Consider the following 21,061-nt stretch of genomic DNA (forward strand, 5'->3'; position numbering starts at 1 on the left):
AATTGGATTTCCATTGATTATTTTTGTGTGATTTTGTTGTCAGCACATTCAACTATGTAAACAAAAAAGTATTTAATAAGATTATTTCATTCATTCAATCTAGGATGTGTTATTTTAGTGTTCCCTTTATTTTTTGAGCAGTGTATATAGTAAGAGCCATTTTGGCCTGTTTATGAGTTGTGTTGTCTGTCAAGGGTTATTTTGACTTGTTATGTACACTAGAGGACAGATGTAGTGGTCATGGACACTAGAGGACATATGTTGGGGTCATGGGTCTCATGTGCATATAGGTAGCACGAAGGGTTAGCACAGGTGAGAGGAGAGTACATACAGTTGTTACCGTATCACTTTTATAGGTTATAGAATGCATCTCTCTGCACCTTTTGTATAGGAATGTGTGTTTTGGAGCTATTTATATATGCAATAAATGGGAACTTCACCCCAAAAGAGTAATGTTTGGAAAGCTGATTTTAGTGGACGTGTTATGGACGGCTCTCTCCTGTGCCAGTGGCAGTTCATAGGGAATCGCCACTACAAAAGTAAGAACTAACTCTCGTTGGAAATTGGACTAATGGATCATTGCATGCAGCATGTCGGATTATTGGAATCATTCGTGCTATGCCTATGACAACAAACAAGGATTGAATGCATAGAATCCGATTTCCAATCTCTGCTGCCTAATTCATTGAAGTGTGAAGATTAATGATATAGGGACACTGTTGAAGGAGCACAGCGCATTGGAGCGATTATTGATCTATGTTCATGGTTGCATATCGAAATATATATTATTGTGATAGCCTATTGAGGGAATATGTCTGAAGATAACTCTACCACTGCGGATAGCGTTGTGTATGGAGGCACCATGGCGCTAGTGGAGGAGCCTTTATCAGAAAGGTTTACTATAATAACCTTGGCAGGTAATATAAGATACACATAATAGCAACATTTCCTTTGATAATTGGCAGCCAAGCATCGATCTTCAGGTTACCAGTATTTAAATAAACTGGTAATATATATTTGACATTTGCATCAAGCAGATCACCGTCCATCACTTAACCACCATGAAGTTCATAAATGATTTAATCTGCCTAAAAACAATGCTTTTCCACGTCGTAAGCGTAGTACAACACAGTTTATCATTGCATAATAAATTGTACCGACACAAAAAGATCCCACCATGTCAAACGACCAAACTTCTTGTTTCCACCACACCTGTCGTGATTATTTGTTATATGGCATGACTTTCCTTGCATGAATGGAAACGTGCTTGGAAACGTGCTTACTGTGGAGAAACTCGGCACAAAAGTCAGTCAAGATACTCCTGATCTAATGTGAACTTCTATTGTAAGACTACTGTAAATCAAAAGTAAAAAGCAAAACACATTTTGCATTGATAATGAGACAGTGACATCTAAAGAATGAAACCTTACCAGCACAGAATCAATAACTAATATTTTTCATCACATCTTTGTGTTACAATTACATTTCAAACATTTTCATATTCATGTTGTACGTGCACACAGTGCCTAAAGATTCAATGAGTAATACTTACTGAATGTCCAATGAAATCTTTGACATTTAAAAATGACCGATTTACTATAATGTGCCAAACCACCTTCCAGAAATCAAAGATGTTTAAGTAATCACCATTACCAAACTATTGACTGTTTGGAAAGCAGATCTAACCGTTTCCCTAAAGGACGCAATTAGAGTGCGTTATCAAATGTGCAATATATCCAATGTTAAACATAATAAAAAGAGAGACACACATGGTGTTTGTGTACATAAAGCTCTTACAAAAATAGAACAAAGAAAACTTTGCCAACAGCAGCAGGACAGATTTGAACAGTGGTGTAAAGTACTTAAGTAGTACTTTAAAGTATTTTTTACTTAAGTCGTTTTATGGGGTCTGTACTTTACGATTTATATTTTTGACAACTTTTACTTCACTACATTCCTAAAGATGATAATGTACTTTTTACTCCATACATTTTCCTTGACACCCAAAAGTACTTGTTACATTTTGAATGCTTAGCAAGACAGGAAAATGGTCCAATTCACACACTTATCAAGAGAACACGTGGTCATCCCTACTGCCTCTGATCTGGCAAGCTAACTAACACAAATGCATCGTTTGTAAATAATGTCTGAGTGTTGGAGAGTGCCCCTGGCTATCCATACATTTCAATATTAGGAAGGTGTTCTTAATGTTTTGCACAATCAGTGTAAATATGAATATATAAAAAAAATAGACAAAGGTTAATATCAATGTTAAATAGATAATCCACTCCAGGAGTGAAACTCCTGTGAATTTGGTGATGGTTTGTTAATCCCTATTTCCAAAAAGACTATCATATTTCATAACGCCTTTAGAAAATGTCCAATATGCAGAATATCCTGGTTGCAATTTGTTTTATACTTCGCATAATTTAAGTTTGTGACAAAACAAGCAAGTGTAGAAAATTATTGTACCATCCAAACCGCTTTTCAGTAACAAAAAGGTATTGTATTTTCAGCTGTTTGAAGCTGGTGTAAAAAAAAAAGTAAAGTAAAAGACGCAAAAACAAAAATTAAGAACGTGAAGCATAGCAATTCCGCACATAGAACATATATTTTTGTTTTGTTGAACTTTATTTAACTAGTCAAGTCAGTTAAGAACAAATTCTTATTTACAATGACGGCCTCCCGGGGTACAGTGGGTTAACTGCCTTGTTCAGGGGCAGAACAACACATTTATCTTGTCAGCTCAAGGATTTGATCCAGCAACCTTTCAGTTACTGGCCCAACGCTATAACTATTAGGCTACCTGCCGCCACAGGTAAACACTAGGATATCTACCGCTTCTTAGACTTGCATTTAATGAGAATGACAGATGTATAACTCACATTTCAATGTGAATTTGGTCAGGTCGCACAAAAAGTTACATTTTGCAGCTTAAAACAATAACCTGTACGCCAGCTCGCCAAATCAGCCAATAGATGGTATGTATGGGCATACCTGTCTAGAACACATCCATCTGTCTATTTCTTTCAAATGTACTCAAAGTACACAGTGCGCCGTCAGATCAATATCCTTTCCTCCAACTACACAGGTCCATTGTGTTGCATTCACAACCTCTCACTGTTTTGAGCAAGACAAAATCTCTACCAGGTTGAACATGGTGAGATTGTAACTCTAAAATTGATAGTGCAGTGTTTGAGATTTTACAGCTAACTAGCTACTTCACATGCTGATATTGACTTTAGTAATATTGTGTATAGCTATGTTTTCTAGCAAGCTAGCCAGCCAGCCAGCCCTCCTGTCTGGAGAGAGAATATTGCATTGTGGGTTTTGTAATCGACTTGCGCTCCAACAAATTTCCACAACAAATTTCCACAACAATTTTCAAGTTGCTTCCTACCTTAACATAACGACGAAAATACATATTGGAGTTATTTAACAATGAAAATCATAGTAAATAGTGGTTTTGAGTGGATTATTAATTTACCCATTGCTATAGCTATGAAAACAACCATGGTTAACTCGGAAACTTATTTAGCACTCATCAAAAACAATGATATACAGTCCATTCGGAAAGTATTCAGACTCCTTGGCTTTTTCCACATTTATTTTAAAATGGATTAAACTAAACATTTTCCTCATCAATGTACACACAATACCCCATGATGAAAAAGCGAAACAGGTTTTTAGAAATGTTTGCAAATGTATTAAAAATAAAAACAGCAATACCTTATTTACATAAGTTTACAGACCCTTTGCTATGAGACTCAAAATTGAGCTCAGGTGCATCCTGTTCCAATTGCTCATCCTTGAGATGTTTCTACAACTTGGAGTCCACCTGTGGTAAATTCAATTGATTGGACATGATTTGGAAAGGCCTGTCTATATTAGGTCCCAAAGTTGACAATGCATGTCCGAGGAAAAACCAAGCCACCAGGTCAAAGAAATTGTCCGTAGAGCTCCGAGACAGGATTGTGTCGAGGCACAGATCTGGGGAAGGACACCAAAAAATGTCTGCAGCATTGAAGGTCCCCAAGAACACAGTGGCCTCCATCATTCTTAAATGGAAGAAGTTTGGAACCACCAAGACTTTTCCTAGAGATGGCCGCCCGGCCAAACTGAGCAATCGGTGGAGAAGGGCCTGGGTCAGGGAGGTGACCAAGAACCCGATGGTCACTCTGACTGAGCTCAAGAGTTCCTCTGTGGAGATGGGAGAACCTTCCAGAAGAACAAACATCTCTGCAGCACTCCACCAATCAGTCCTTTATGGTAGAATGGCCAGAGGGAAGACACTCCTCAGTAAAAGGCACATGACAGCCCATTTGGAGTTTGCCAAAAGGCACCTAAAGGCCTCAGACCATGAGAAACAAGCTTCTCTTGTCTAATGAAACCATGATTGAACTCTTTGGCCTGAATGCCAAGAATTACGTCTGGTGGAAAACTGGCACCATCCCTACGGTGAAGCATGGTGGTGGCAGCGTCATGCTGTGGGGATGTTTTTCAGCGGAAGGGACTGGGAGACTAGTCAGGATCAAGGGAAAGATGATCGGAGCAAAGTACAGAGAGATCCTTGATGAAAACCTGATCCAGAGCGCTCAGGACCTTATATTAGAAGGTGAACCTTTACCCCAACAGGACAACGACCCTAAGCACACAGCCAAGACAACACAGTTGTGGCTTCGGGACAAGTCTCTGAATATCCTTGAGTGACCCAGCCAGACCCCAGACTTGAACATCTCTGGAGAGACCTGAAAATAGCTGTGCAGCGACGCTCCCCATCCAACCTGACAGTATGAGAGGAACTGCAAAGAAAAATGTGAGAAACTCCCCAAATACAGGTGTGCCAAGCATGTAGCGTCATACCCAAGAAGACTCAAGGCTGTAATCACTGCCAAAGGTGCTTCAACAAAGTACACTACTGAGTAAAAGGTCTGAATACTTGTAAATGTGATATTTAATTTTTTATACATCTGCAAAAATCAATTTTAGAATAAGGCTGTAACGTAACAAAATGTGGAAAAAGTAGATCGGTCTGAATACTTTGATGCAAATGCAAAAATATATTGATTTTCACTTCACCCCCCTGGCATGATGTAAGTAATGCTCATGTAGCTCTGAGACGTCGCTAAATGTTACCCAACAATCAGCACACTCAAAGCCATCATACCGCTGTTTTTTGCCCCTTGATATCACACATGTTGTTGAGGCTCTAAAGAAAGCATCATCATTACCCTTAGACTTTTTCCATCTTTGAGGTGGTACATTCTGAGGACCTTTATCCAAGGGACAGGGTGGTTCATGAGTCGGCATGTGTGGGGTGTCTGTTTTTGGCATACATTGAGTAGGTTCATAAATAAGGACACATGAGGGGCATGAGCGCTGAGGTAGATCCGAGTTGTTTGCCTCACAACAATTATTGCTAGGGCTGGTTCGCCCTTCATGTTCAAGGGACACAGTGTTACGGGGCGAGTCGTGGACTGAGGATAAGCTAGAGTTCATAATCTCTTGGGGCTCTTCCTCTGTGTCTGAAACAACAACCGGTGGCTGTGAGGATATTTTAGGGACAACATACAGACGATCAGGGTGAGGATACCTATATATGTTCCTTTTCTTTGACAGAGGAAGACTAGGTACTGTCGTAGGGGATAGCGGCGTGACTCTCTCTGTTGGTTTGTTTGAGAGCTTGGAGGTCAGGGAAGCAGAAACTACATTTGCTGAACTGCTATATGTTTTCTTCCCCCCTATAAGATGGCAAACCTGATGGGCTTGGAGCAAGTCTGTGGTTGTAAATCTGGCATTACATTTTCTACAGTGATAGGGAAATCGAAGTGGTTCCAATGGCCCTTCAGGGAGAGGGATAACAGGGCGGGCTTTGTGAGCCTTCAAGTGATTCTTTAAGGCTAGGTAACTAGGAAATGGGAGCTTGCAAGGGAGACAATAGTGCGAGCTAGCACCTCTGTGTAAGAGACGATGTCTCTCCAAATTTCTGAAACTGGTGAAACCCTTTCCACACGTGTCACATTTCAGGCTTGCGCACGGCTGGTGATTTTTGCACAGATGGGTATTTAAGTCTTCTTCAATGACATAGGTTTTGGGACATAACTGACAAGCATAGGGTCTCTGCGCTGCATGTTCCTGCATGTGCTCCCTATAGGAGCCAAAGAAGCGAAACTCTAAATTGCACTGAGTGCATGAGAAGCTACAGCGTTTTTCTCTGTGTAGTCCCTGATGCAACCAGAGCTTGTTCCACTGGTTAAAGGATTTTCCACATTGTCCACGGGGATATCTGTCACAAGGAGCATGGGTCTGAAAACGAGAGCGAAAACCTGAAGGCTGTTGAACCACACGTACTGAATTACAGCTCATTACAGAGGGGGACAATATGGCAGAACTTGTACACATGGAGTTTGAGGGAGAAGGTCGATTTATCGCTAACCCATTACCTGGGATATGGCAAGCAGGTGTGGGGTTTTGTGGAAGCACATCTGAGGAATACTCCTCCATAGTTTCCAGAGGTGGCAGGGGCTCAGGCTCCTTACATTTAGGATGTTGGTCATCAGTAGATAACATTTCCTGATTATCATTGCACAGAAAATCTATTTCAGTCACGTGCATCGGATTTTGCAGAGATTGGGGTTCATGCCAGACCTCTGACAAGGACGAATTGCATGCCCTCTCCTCTCCACTTGATTTGCAGCACACTTTACAATGAACACATAATTCAGGAACCTGATCATACCGTTGTCCACAGATCTCACAAAGGTTTGGCTTGTTATTAGTGTGCGTTTGCAGATGAAGAATGTACTGACACCAGTGACGATTAAGTTGTTTGCAAATCTGACATTTAAAGTACATCGGGGTATTAATCTGCCCATCAGCCCTTTGCTCCACCAGGAACCCCTCAATGTCAACCTTGTTTCCACTCCCTTCGTCTCTAGCCTCAAAACACACTTTGGAGACTTGATGTGTGCGCAAGGATGAGAAGTTGCTAAAGGCCTGACCACAGTGGTTACAGAAGAAAGGCATCTCTCCTGAGTGCATATGAGAGTGGGTTTTGAGCTCCCTTAGCAGAACAAAGCCTTTTCCACACACAGAGCAAGCATACGGTTTAACAGGCCAGTGTGTTTTTTCATGTGCATTGAAACTTGAGAACGTGATAAACATCTTGCCACAGACTTTGCAGGTGAAACGCCTCACTCCACTGTGTGTTTGTAGGTGCAGCTTCAATGTGGCCTTACTGAAAAAAAGATTCAAGCAAGTGGAGCATCTAAGGGATTTCCTGCCATTAAGAGAGACTGGGGACTCTATGTAATCAGTGTAAGGTTGAATCTGGATATCTTTGTCTCTTCTTGTTTTATTAATCAAACTGAACCTCTTGGTACCCTTCATGTGGATCTTGAAATGATCAATCAAGTCATCTTTATTTGGAGACTGAGTGACGCAACATGGGCATTGAATGGGCCCATGTTGTTTGTGGATGTTTGAGTGTGATTTGAGTTTGGAGAGATGAGCAAAGCGCTTGCCGCACTTCTGGCAACTGTAAGGCTTCTCACCTGTGTGAATACGCTTGTGAATTGTGTATGCTGTTATGTGACGGAATGAGCGACTGCAGAAATGGCATGACATAGGTTTCCTTGTCTTAAAATTGTGTAGGAGTACACTTGAATGCTGCAATTTAGCACGAGCTGTTAGGGGTTGATCGCCACAGTTGATCTCCTTCTCCACACAAACTCTATTGTAGTTGGTTGTTACTGCTTTCACTTGTGCTCTACATTCTTTCTCTTGTTCAACACTTTCCAATGTGTAATTTTCTGTTAACGAATTACAGCGGCTAGAGTTGAATGAGAGTCCAGTGTTGTCAATGGAAGACTGAACAAACACCTCAAGCGTACCCCCACAGTTCACTTTGGAGAGAGGTCGTTTGGATTTCACTTTTGTAGCCCATCCAGTTTTATTTCTCCTGCGTCTCTTCTTCATGCCAGTCACTTTATGAGGTAATTTTGTGAGAGGGGTTGTTAACGGGGTAGACTCAACTTGCTGGATTCCTTGTGTCGCCCCTGCATCAACAGAGAAAATAGTTTCTGAAGTTTCGATTTCTTCCACTGAAATACTTCGGGAATTAGTCACAATTGGGGAGAAAATGTTGCTGGATACATCAATGATCTCCCATATGTCATCTTGCGGTTGTTTAAGAACAGGGTCTTCATTCTTCATTGCCTCAGATGCTCTAGTGTGCCTTCTTGAAGTTGTTGACATTGGGTTGAATTTGTGCATTTTCCCTCCCTTGGAAGTTGATTTGCAGCTCGGTGTCTTGTTCACGGAAAGTTTTCTGCTAGTGTTTGACTTCTGCTGTTCACATGACCGCTGTTTTGCCATTCTTATCAAGGTACTTTTCTTGAATGGCCGACCTCGTTTCTTTTTCAGTGCTGCTATGGTGGTCTGTAAATCGAGCCACACCATCTCTTTTACCACTGATGTGGCCACTGTCTGTTCTTCTGCAATTGTCTTGGATTTGTTCTTACCCTTGTTCTTCACCCTCTGATTCCCTAGTAAGGATGTGTCCAGTATTTCAGATCTATCACTAAGATCATCTTTAAGATTTAGAACATTTATATCTGCATTAACAAAATCAGCACTGCTGCTGTCAACTTTTCGTTTTCTGTGTTTTTCTGATATATTGCTGAGACACAGAGATGTTTCTTCTGGGGACATATTCATGCATTGCTGGTCACTGGGGATGTTGGGGGTGGATGCAATGTTTTGAACTCTTTTACCCTTGGCAATACGACCACCTTTTTTATGTTTGGGAATCACAGCACTGATTGAGTCTATTGCAATAGATATAGAGTCCCTTGCTTCATCTATAGGGACTTGTAAAACTAATTTGTCATCTGCTAATGCATTGCCATCTTTCACCTGAGATTGGCTAGGTTTACTTGGTGTACTCACATTGTCAGTTTGTAAAAGTTTGCCTTTCTTCCCTTTGCCGTTCTTTTTCCCCCCCCTATTTTCTAGACTTTTTTCTTCCTCAATTAGTTCCTCTTTTACAAATGCTGATAAGAATTTAACACATTCGTCGTCGTCATCTGTGATATTCTTATCAAGACCTGTTCCTTTTGGTCTCTGAGATTTTTTCTTCTTAGGAGGCCTCCCTATTTTATGTGGCCTTTTCTCTGTACAAAGAGCACTCACTAATTCAGTAATCTGTCCTTGTGCTGCAGTTGAGGACACTGTTGTTGATACAGGACTGGTAGGTTGATTAGTGAGATGTGATGTAACTGATAAAATTGCTTGATCTTGCATCAAGTCAGTTGTGATATGTGAATTAGATTTGGAGGGCCGTCTGGAATGTCTTACATTTGATATTGGATGGCTTGATCCAGTATTTTCACTACTCGCTTTGGAGCCTTTAGGACTATCAAGAATATTCTGAACCTGGTCCACATGTGTGAAAGTGGTAGCCATTTCAGAATATCTATATTCCACTCCAAGAGATGGTTTTGAACTTGGTGGGGTTGGAGTTTCAGTGATCTTTGAGCTTTGTTTGGACAGTATTTTCCTTTTCTTGCATGCCTTTGAAATATGTTTTTTTTGTGGGGGTGTGACATGTCCACTGCTCGATCCTGACTGTATCTCTGATGCCAGCACAGCAACTTGGTTTGAACGTTTATCGGGGGTAAGAGTTGCTGCTTGTTCTGATATGGAAACATTGTTGTCTTCTTTTCGATTATTTTTTGACCCCATATGTCGTTTGTGGGCTGTTTCCATATGATCTTCCATCCCTGATGTCACTGTTTCTTTTTTATGTTTAACTACATTTTTATTGGTTTTCCTATCACTCTTTCCTCCTTGCTCTGCATGGGTAAGGTGGGGAAGTATTTTAAGACATCCAACTTCTGCTCCAAGAGTAGGATTTGAAGTTCGCATAGCTGCTCTTTTAGCATTTCCTGAGAGTGATTTTGAAGGGAGTTTCCTTTTCCTGCATGTTTTTGGCTTATTTGTTATTTCCATTTCTGGCATGATATGCTCTATTCCTGATTCCGTCTTTGCCTCCGATACTAGCAAAAAAACTTGCTGTAATGCATTGTGGTCATGCTGTTTTAGCTGGCTATCTGAAGTAGTAGATTCTACTTGTCCTGGTTTGGAAACACTGCTGTCCTCTTTTAGCTTCTTTCTTGGCCCCTTACGTTGATGTGGTTTGTGGGCTGCTGTTTCCAAATGATCACCGGTCACTGATATCACTGCTTCCTTTTCATGCTTTCCGACATATTTATTGTTTTTTCCATCTCCCTTTCCGCCCTTCTCTGCTTGGGTAAGGTGGGAAGGCATGTTAAGACATCCATTTTCTGCTCCAATAGAAGGATCTGAAGTTATTACAGAGGCTTTCTTAGTATTTTTAAATAGTTTCCCTTTACTGCATGCTTTTGACTTCATTTTCGTTGCCATTTTGGGTTTGGCATGTTTCAAGCCTGATTTTGTCTCTCCGGATGACAGAAAATAATATTGAGGTAACGTACTATGGTTATGCTGTTCCAACAGGTTATTTGAGGCGAGAAATGTTGTTTGTTCCAATGCAGAAACATTACTGGTCTCCTCTTTAAACTTTTTTTGTTGTCCATTAGGTTTGAGTGGTTTGTGGAGATCCTCAATCAGGGAGTCTATCACTGCTTCCACTTGTCTTATTCGATCAGGACATCTATGTTCCACTCCAAGGGAAGGATCCAGAGATGACACCTGTGCTTTCTCAACTTTATGTGAAGATCTTTTTCTTTCTTTACAAATATTGAAATTCTTCTTAACTCTTGACACATGCATTGTGTCAGATGTAGGAACTGAAGTTTGTATAGCTGCTTTCTTAGGATTTTTTGAATAGCTTTTGAGGGTAAGTTTCTCTTTCATTAATGTTTTTGACTTATTTTTTGTTGACGTTTTGGGTATTGCATGTTTCAAGCCTGATTTTGTCTCTCCGGATGACATAAAAGAAGATTGAGGTAATGTACTATGGTTATGCTGTTCCAAAAGGTTATCCGAGGCAGAAAAGGTGGTTGGTTTTAATGGAGCAACATTACTGGCCTCTTTTTTGTGGAGATCCTCAATCACTGACTCTATCACTGCTTCCATTTGTCTTACATGATCCATTTGTGGCACATCAGGAGTTCTGGGTATGGCATTATTGATTCTGCCTGATTCTGTCTTTATCTCTGATGGCAGCAGAAGCATTTGAGATAATGTACTATGGTTATGTGGTTCACACAGATTATTTGAGGCAGGAAAGGTTGAGTGTGCTGATGCAGAAACATCACTGACCTCTTTTTTGTGGAGATCCTCAATCACTGACTCTATCACTGCTTCCATTTGTCTAATATGATCCACTTGTGGCACATCAGGAGTTCTATGTTCCACTCCAAGTGAAGGATTCAGAGTTAAAGCAAGAACATTGCTAGCCTCTTTTTTAATCTTTTTTCTATGACTCACATGTTTCAGTGGTTTGTGGAGATCCTCAATTACTGACTCGATCACTGCTTCCACTTGTCTCATTTGATCCACATGTGGCACATCATGACATATATGTTCCACTCCAAGTGAAGAATCCAGAGATGGCACCTGTGCCTTCTCAACTTTCGGTGAAGGTTTTTTTATTTCCTTACACGTCTTTGGATTTTTCTTCCTAACCGTTCTAGGTGTCAGATATAATGTGTCAGAATCTGTCTTAATCTTTGATGGCAGTAAAGGCGTTTCCTGAGCTGCACTGTGACTTTGCACCTGCAACTGGCAATCTGAAACAGGAAGGACAGTTTCATCAGATAATGGGACAGCTGCCTTTTCTGTACCTTTTTTATTTTGAACCTCACGCTTCCGTGTGTTCTGGGATTGTGGCACAGTTGGGGCTGAAGTCTTGGAATATACCTCATCCCTATTAGATTGGGTATGTATATCTCCCTGAGGAATTCCATTTGTACACAGCAATTCTGATACACCAGAAGTTCTAGGCACCCGTTTGCATTTTCTTTTGGATCCAATGTCTTTCTTTGTTTCTTTACCATTCTCTGTAGAGACAATCTCAGCAAGGGCCTTGGAAACTACTGCAAATATTGGAGGATGTGGGACTGCAGTGGTCATCTTTTTGTTAACTTTTGTGTTTTTCTTCGGGGGGTTTCTGCATCTGTGGCTTTCCTGTTGAGGGAAAATCTCTGCACTACATAAAGGAATTGGAGAGACCGTTGAGGAGATAAGAGTTGTGTCCTCTGATTTGAGAATAGGTTCAATAAGATTGGATGGAACTGGTAAAACTGATTGGGTGAGCGTGTGTGTGAGGACTTGCATCTTTTGAACAGTTTTTGGGGTAGTTTTACATGTTCTGCTGGATTTTCTTGAGGGGCTTCTAGGTGAATTTGATGCCAAGGTTTTTGTGTCAGTCTTTTCCTTTTTTACTTTTGACTTTAGGGGGTGATATGCAGGGAATTTTGGAACACACTCTTTAGTCATGCCACTATTCTCTGTATCATTAGTTCTTCCTTCCTGTGCTATCGCTACCAGCTTATCCATTTTAAACAACGTATTTTTCTTGAATGGTCGACCAGCTTTCCGCTTCAATTTGAGCACATCCTCAATACTCTTTAGTCTTGAGAGCTCTTGAGTTCTTGGAGTCATTTCCCCCTGCTTTCCTACAGCTGATATGTTAGCAGTTACATTATCTTTGATTTCCCTCTTCATGTCACTTCGTGCCCCCTGGTCTTTTTGAGTGATAGACAAGTCAAAGCATTTTGACATTATACCAGGACTTTCTCTTTTTTGGTGTTCCTTCAAATTGTTCTTTACATCCAAGACAGAAGTGTCTGACAAGTATTTGGGCTCCATTTTTATATCTGATGACTGCAGTGGAGTCGCATCTTGAGAGAGTCCTAAATTAATTTTGTCTTGGGGTGTAGCATTGCTACTCTGTGACTGAGTGGTGAACAGGCTGCTCGGATTCATTCGGTTTCTTTTGAATGCCTGAGTCCTTCCATTTCCTCCTTTGGATATCATCTTTTTATTTTTTCCAGGTCTCTTTTGTACTTTCAATGCATTCTCAGATGGCACCAAGGTATTTTGTGTCAGAGCTTGTTCTATAGGAGAATATTGCCCCTTTGTGACAGTGGTCAATTTCAGCGCCGACACTTCTTTTATTTTTAATTCTTCTTTTTGTGTGGTCTTTGAAGGTTTCTGTATCCTGGAGGGTTGGTTAAATTCCATAGAAATACTTGGTCCAGCTATTTGAGATGCAGAAATGATGTCATCTGAATGTGCAATAGTAAGGTGGTTTGAAGAATCAGATGTTGAATTGCATCCAAAGCATGTGTCACTTGAGGTAGTTGGGGGAAATTCTAACATTTCATCCTTTTTCTTCTCTTTCGTTTGTTTGCATGAGGGTGTTAGAGTATCCTTATGGTGAGTCACCCTGTGTAATTCTGTGACATCTGAATCCCGTTCTTGGACAATTGCAAAAAGTTTTGCCATTTTCACTAGAGTTTTCTTCTTATATGGCCGACCAGCTTTTCGCTTTTGTTGCTTTTCCATCACAGGCAAAAGGGTATTAAAGGACATTTTCTCTTTTCCTTTCTTGGTACCTGCAAGTGGTAACGTTTGATGTGAAACATCAGCATAGGTTTTCTCATCCTCTCTTGAATATTGTGTGTGGTTACTTAGAGAAGAGGCCGATAGCCCTTGAGTCACAGCAATCTTCTCTGTGGGTGAAAGTGTGACATTTCCCTTCATGTTTTTTGACAGATTGCTTGAAAAGGGGGGGAAAGAAACTATAGTGTCAACCTCCACTGCAGCAGAATCTCTCCCTCTGTTCTTTTTTACATCAAATCCAGAAGACAAAATACATATTTCCTGAACATTTGTTAGGCCCACAGGGCATGATCTTTCTGAGACAGAAGGACACTTATCGTGGGTGACCTCTGTCGCCTTTCGATGAAGATCTTGAGCCATGATCTTTGAATGACTGTGGATGTCTGAAACAGGAGCAGAGCCTTCATCATTCTTCACCTTAAATGCTGTCATGTCAGTCAGGGTCTCTTCTCCCACTTCTGTTCCCTTTTGACAAGAACATGTGAATGAGTACAAATAAGTGATTGTTATTGAGGCTGGAATAAGGTCTCTAAAACATCAATTGGAATACATTTTTGTTTGTAATGGGGATGGCCCACCTTGTGTTCAGTGATTTGCTGACATGAACAGCTTGGTAAATGTCTAGCTGCATCTGTTGAGTAGTCTCCTGCTTCATCTATGCTGTCCCAACTTTCCTCCATGTTGTCAAAGGCTTCCAGGAGAACTTGGACAATAAGTTCATCTGCAACCTTCATATGACAAACAAATATAAAATACATTGCCCACTATTTTCCAAACAGAGAAACACACAACCGGGCATTCGGAAAGTATTCAGACTTTTTCCACATTGTTACGTTACAGACTTATTCTAAAATTGATTAAATTAAAAAAAGAAATGTCCCAATCTACACAAATACCCCATAATGACAAAGTGGAAACGTATTTACATAAGTATTCAGACCCTTTGCTATGAAACTCAAAATTGAGCTCAGGTGCATCCTGAATCAATTGATCATCCTTGAGATCTTTCTACAAATTGATTGGAGTCCACCTGTGTTAAATTCAATTGATTGGACATGATTTGGAAGGGCAAACACCTGTCTATATAAGGTCCCACAGTTGACAGTGCGTGTCCGAACAAAAATCATGCCATGGGGTCAATGAAATTGTCCGTAAAGCTCCGAGACAGGATTGAGTCGAGGCACAGATCTGGGGAAGGGTACCAAAGAATGTCTGCAGCATTGAAGGTCCCCAAGAACACAGTGGCCCCCATCATTCTTAAATGGAAGAAGTTTGGAATCACCAAGACACTTCCTAGAGCTGGCCGCCCGGCCAAACTGAGCAATCGGGGGAGAAGGGCCTTGGTCAGGGAGGTGACCAAGAACCTGATGGTCACTCTGATAGAGCTACAGAGTTCCTCTGTGGAGATGGGAGAACCTTCCAGAAGGACAAACATCTCTGCAGCACTCCACCAATCAGGCCTTTATTGTAGAGTGGCCAGACGGAAGCCACTCCTCAGTAAAAGGCACATGACAGCCCACTTGGAGTTTACCAATTGGCACCTAAAGGACTCAGACTGTGAGAAACAAGATTCTCTGGTCTGATGAAACCATGATTGAACTCTTTGGCCTGAATGCCAAGCGTCACGTCTGGAGGAAACCCGGCACCATCCTTACGGTGAAGCATGGTGGTGGCAGCGTCATGCTGTGGGGATGTTTTTCAGTGGCAGGGACTGGGAGACTAGTCAGGATCGAGGGAAAGATGAACAGAGCAAAGTACAGAGAGAGCGCTTAGGACCTTAGACTGGGGTGAAGGTTCAACTTCCAACATTCAGAGGTGGGAATTAATGGGAATAAACCGGAATATATGGAAATGAATATTAATACAATTTAAATGTAATGTTTTTTTCTGCATTGGATATATTTACCATATCATATGTAGACAGAAACCTTTTACCTTATCATAAGTAAGACATAATTGCAAATGATTAAATCCTTCCAACAGAAATAAAAAAAACAAATTTAACTAATTAAAATTAGGTGACTCTTCACATGGGATGATTTCACTGAACAACAAAAGAAAGGGAATACTGAATGATCCCCAAAGATCCATCGCATCTCCCAAAAACGTTTTCAACATACATCTGTAAAATGATAGTCTAGAAACTAAAGCTTTGGTTGTCTTCTCTCAGGCTTCCATGTCTTCTCCCTGGACCTCCTCAATGTCAACCTCTAACATCAGACTCTGAGACCTCATCATCACTGTCACTTTCCAACTTTGATGAGGATGGCTCGTTGTCTGGCTCAAACAGCCTCAAATTTGCCCAGATGGCCACCAATTTTTCAACCCTTGTATTGGTCAGTCTGTTGCGTGCTTTAATGTGTGTGTTCCCAAACAAGGACCAGTTGCGCTCCGAGGCGGCTGATGTTGGTGGGATTTGGAGGATGATGGAGGGAACAGGGGAAAGAGCCTCAGATTCCCAAAGTCCCTTCCACCAGGTGGCTGATGAGATATGTTGGCACGACTGCCATATTGCTTCTCCACCCCAAAGCCCTTGCTTGGAAGTGAAGTTTGCCAGACTCCCAAGAACCTTGCCCTCATCCAGGCCAAGGTGGCGAGACACGATAGTGATGACACCATAGGCCTTGTTGATCTCTGCACCAGACAGGATGCTCTTGCCAGCATACTTGGGGTCCAACATGTACGCTGCGGCGTGTATGGGCTTCAGGCAGAAGTTTTCGCGGTTTTTGATGTATTTCAGAACTGCAGTTTCTTCTGCTTGGAGCAACAGTGAAGTGGGCAGGGCAGTACAGATTTCTTCTCTTACATTTGCAAGCAGAGTCTGAACATCAGACAGGATGGCATTGTCTCCCTCAATCCGTGCAATGGCTACTGCTATAGGTTTCAGGCTGCTTACCACTCCCAAAATACATCATCCAGGAGGATCCTCTTGATGGGGCTGTCCATATCGGCAGACTATGATATGGCCATTTCTTGGAGAGACTCCTTCCCTTCCAGGAGACTGTCAAACATGATGACAACACCACCCCAACAGGTGTTGCTGGGCAGCTTCAATGTGGTGCTCTTATTCTTCTCATTTTGCTTGGTGAGGTAGATTGCTGCTATAACTTGATAAACCTTCACATACCTAACCATTTCCTTGGCTCTCTTGTAGAGTGTATACTTTGTTTTCAGTGCCATGATGTCCTTGACGAGCAGATTCATTGCATGAGCAGCACAGCCAATGGGTGTTGTGATGGTAGGACTCCTCCACTTTAGACCAAGCAGCCTTCATGTTCGCAGCATTGTCTGTCACCAGTGCAAATACCTTCTGTGGTCCAAGGTCATTGATGACTGCCTTCAGCTCATCTGCAATGTAGAGACTGGTGTGTCTGTTGTCCCTTGTGTCTGTGCTCTTGTAGAATACTGGTTGAGGGGTGGAGATGATGTAGTTAATTATTCCTTGCCCATAAACATTCGACCACCCATCAGAGATGATTGCAATACAGTCTGCTTTCTCTATGATTTGCTTGACCTTCGCTTGAACTCTGTTGAACTCGGCATCCATCAAATTAGTAGATAAAGCATGTCTGGTTGGAGGGGTGTATGCTGGGCGAAGAACATTCAGAAATCTCTTCCAATACACATTGCCTGTGAGCATCAGAGGTGAACCAGTTGCACACACAGCTCGAGCAAGACATTCATCAGAATCTCTGACTACGTTCCTCCATTGAGTCAAAAAAAACTTTGATCCAGGAGGACCATGAGCTTTTGCTATCGATAAAGTGTCTGATTTATCATTTTCACCTCGAATGGAAGTAGAGGGTCTTTTGTCAGAGGTTGCTTGTTGTGAGCGCTGAGGGATGATTCTGCATCTTTATTGCATTCTTCACATATGATTTGGCACAGTACTTGCAAATGTACACAGCTTTTCCTTCTACATTAGGTTCAGTGAAATGTCTCCACACATCAGATCGTGCCCATTCCATTTTCCTGTAAAGATTAGAAAAAAATGAGTAAAAAAAAAACAAATACAATTCCATGTACAGATAAATGGTTAAGCAGTTAGATTAAACAATTCCTTTGAAAGATAAATGTTTTAAAATGAAACATGTATGGAAACAGGTGAATTAACAGTCCTCAGTTAGCAGGCTCAAGCAAGCTAAAAACTACATGGTAGCAAAACCTAACTAGCAGAAATTGTTAACAAGTTAGAAATGATTAAAACACACTTTGCTGTAGGCTACTATTTACTAGTTAACAAAAATTAATGTATGGCATATAAAATATATTCACCCCACCCAGTACTGTAATCAAAACTTACCAGAAAGCATGTAGTCCTTGGTTCAGACAGTGTAGTAGTGTGGACTCAATAGCACCTCATTAATGTGCAAGATCTTGAGAATCAGCTGTACATGTGATGGAAGAATGCACTGTGCATGCAGAGGGTTGCAATTCCATTGAATTGGGGTTAGTTTAACCAAAAATACCTAGAATTGCCTTATGTGTATCCCACAAAAAGGTTCACTGTTATAAGCTAAATTGTTTGATGAATTTAAGCAAAATTCACCAAATTCCCGGGCTAAACTTTCCATTCAAAATTTCCGGAAATTTCCCGGAAAGTTTCCCACCCTTTGCAACCCTACCCAGCCAGAGCCCGGACTTGAACCCCATCGAACATCTCTGGAGAGACCTGGAAAAAGCTGTGCAGTGACATTCCCCGTCCAACCTGACAGAGCATGAGAGGATCTGCAGAAAAGAATGGGAGAAAGTCCCCAAATACAGGTGTGCCCAGCTTGTAGCGTCATACCCAAGAAGACTTGAGACTGTAATCGCTGCCAAAGGTGCTTTAACAAAGTACTGAGTAAATGTACAATCATTTTGAAAAACCTGTTTTTGCTTTGTCATAATGGGGTAAAAAAAAGATTTAATCAAAAGTCTAGGGGTCTGAATACTTCCCGAATGCACTGTATAGGAGTAGCACTTATATCAGTGCTATTGTATGGGGGGGAAAATGGAACGTTGGCAATGGCATCATCATGATTAAAATAGCCTTCTAGGCTACATCATTTATAAAATTATTAAATGTACTCACTGCAGATAATATCCAGACTCCTTCAGTTATCTGGGTTGCTCCTTGGTTGGCTATTGCTAAAATATAAGAATAAATACATTTATATAACATTTGTAAATGCTGTAACTTTTGTTGTAGCATGTCTGATAGAATATATCAATTGATATGACGTTAGTACAGTAATAATGTAGCCCAAAGGCCGGCAGATGGCGTTATTGAGTAGTTTCATTTTACCGTCCAAAGGGAATTTATGCAACTGGCTATACACCCGTATCCCCGTGGACCGGTTCGTACATAAAACATTCTCCATTCAGGCTGCAAAGGCGTCAATTTCCTCCTTAACTCAAATTGATGGCGAGAAGGCAGAAAAATGTATGAAACACCATTTTCATTTTTAACCACCATGCTACAGTTGCTAATGCTAGTCACAGATGTTGCGTATCGCGTTCAGCCAATCAGGTTGCAGTAGTCTGTATTTTCACTACTGGTAGTGATAGTTTCCAAACACTACTGTGGACAGGGACTAGCAATAGCCACACCACTGTAGTGTGGTGGTGGAAAATGGTGTTTCATAAAGAAAGTATGCATATTTTCCCCATTATTTTATGCCTTCTCGCAATTAAGGAGGAAATCGACACCTTTTCAGCCGGAATGGAGAATGTTTAATGTACGAACCAGTCCACAGGGACACTTGTGTATAGCCGGTTGCATAGATTCCCTTCGGACTGTAAGATGAAACGACGAAATATCAGGTCTGCTGACCGTTGGGCTAGGCTAAATATAATGCAGCAAAAAAGTGGGATTTACTATGAACCAAATTTACCCCTTCACATTCCTAAATGGTAAAGTCCATGAAACACATGCATGCTCCTGACAACAACAAACAGTCCATATTATTGTACATATTGATTTTGTGAGTGCACACTTCTCTGATTAAAAACTTAATAAATGTAACGAAATGCAATCGAAAATGTAATTTACGTAATCCGCAAAAGTAATTATTTATCATGAAAGGACTATAAACAATAACTAATAATGCTGCATACTCCAAGAAAGGTTGAAATCTCACATTTCTGGTAAAAAATAGTTATAAATTGCTGAGGTGTAGTCACTTTTGAGGACACAAGCTCAAGTACACAGTACAAATATGAAATTGTAAGGCTTGAAATTACGTAAATACAGTATATTCCATTTATAAAACCACTAACTTTAAGAATTCACCTTCCTTATAACTGTAAAATACATAGTTGTATATTTAGTGTCTGAGAAATTGCATATTTTCTGAAGGTCTCTTGATCAAAACGTCTGCCCCCATCGCTGTTAATGTCTCGCAGAGCTCCAGCTTGGCTACCTGAACTCGTTAGGAAATCGCCTTTTCTCTCATAATTAATACTTCGGGATTTTGGCAATGATTCCCTTTATATACGTCCCCCGAGTCAGATGAACTCGCGGATACCATTGTTATGTATCTGTGTCCAGTATTAAGGAAGTTAGCAGTAGTTTAACGTGCTAATGCTAACTAGCGTTAGCACAATGACTGAGGGTCTACGGGAATCTAGACTTCCCGTCACCGCGAACGCAGGGATACCGTTACCATACACCCACCCCCAACGTTTCGTATGCATGGATGCACGTACCATTAGATAGAACAGTGAACTCGTGAAGTCTCTGATTTGCAAAATTACTGCAAAATCACGAAGTCGAAATAAATCGTGGCAACATTGTCAAAGACGTCCATTTCGACGGGCTTCTTCTTCTTCTTTGGTATTATGGCGGTCCGCAAACAAATGTTAGGTGCATGCCGCCACCTACTGTATTGGCTGTGTGTCAGCCTACTATTCTGTATAATGAATTCATTACACTGGAAAAATTGCCCTACCAACTTACACTACACCCATTAAAAACCTCACCACTATTCCACTACTTTGGCCCTATCTGATCCTACACCAGCCTGGGAGGACGGGACACTGTCGTTCAAAACACCTTAAATCTTATGGAGTAAAATCTCATACACCCAAGTGCTTCTCTGCAACTTCCACCACAACATGTATCCTCAGTGATTTACGTTCCATTCCTGCAGTACAGATGACAACCATGGCAATTAATGCCAAAAAAAAAAAAACTTTACTGAAGCACTTGTAATTTCTGTCACTCGCTATTGGCCTCAGCCTACTCACAGGGATCTTCTTAGGATCCCTCACCCTGGACCCATCTTCCTCTACTACTCTCTTCACTGTCTGAGCAAACGACACTTATCGATATCATATCAAATTAGGTGTCCACCACTATATGAAATAAATAACACATTTATATTTTAATTTCATTATTAAGCGTAAAGCTTCATTTTATCAGTCTGCTCTATCATTCAAGTTTAAAATCTTAACTTCTTTCAAC

General features: G+C 41.0%; 1 non-coding gene across 1 annotated transcript; it reads right to left on the reverse strand.

Annotated features, from left to right (window-relative positions):
• Nucleotides 1-1,062: 1,062 nt before the first annotated feature.
• On the reverse strand, nucleotides 1,063-20,429 carry si:ch73-347e22.4 (uncharacterized). The gene is made up of 4 exons (XR_014382987.1): nucleotides 20,305-20,429; nucleotides 18,689-18,744; nucleotides 14,193-14,342; nucleotides 1,063-14,079 (listed from the first exon to the last, which is right to left on the reverse strand). It is a non-coding gene; the product is annotated as an uncharacterized si:ch73-347e22.4 (transcript).
• Between the last annotated feature and the right edge of the window lie 632 nt (nucleotides 20,430-21,061).

Source organism: Salmo salar, chromosome 27 (assembly GCF_965601325.2).
Source record: "Salmo salar chromosome 27, fSalSal1, whole genome shotgun sequence".
NCBI classification, from domain to species: domain Eukaryota; kingdom Metazoa; phylum Chordata; class Actinopteri; order Salmoniformes; family Salmonidae; genus Salmo; species Salmo salar.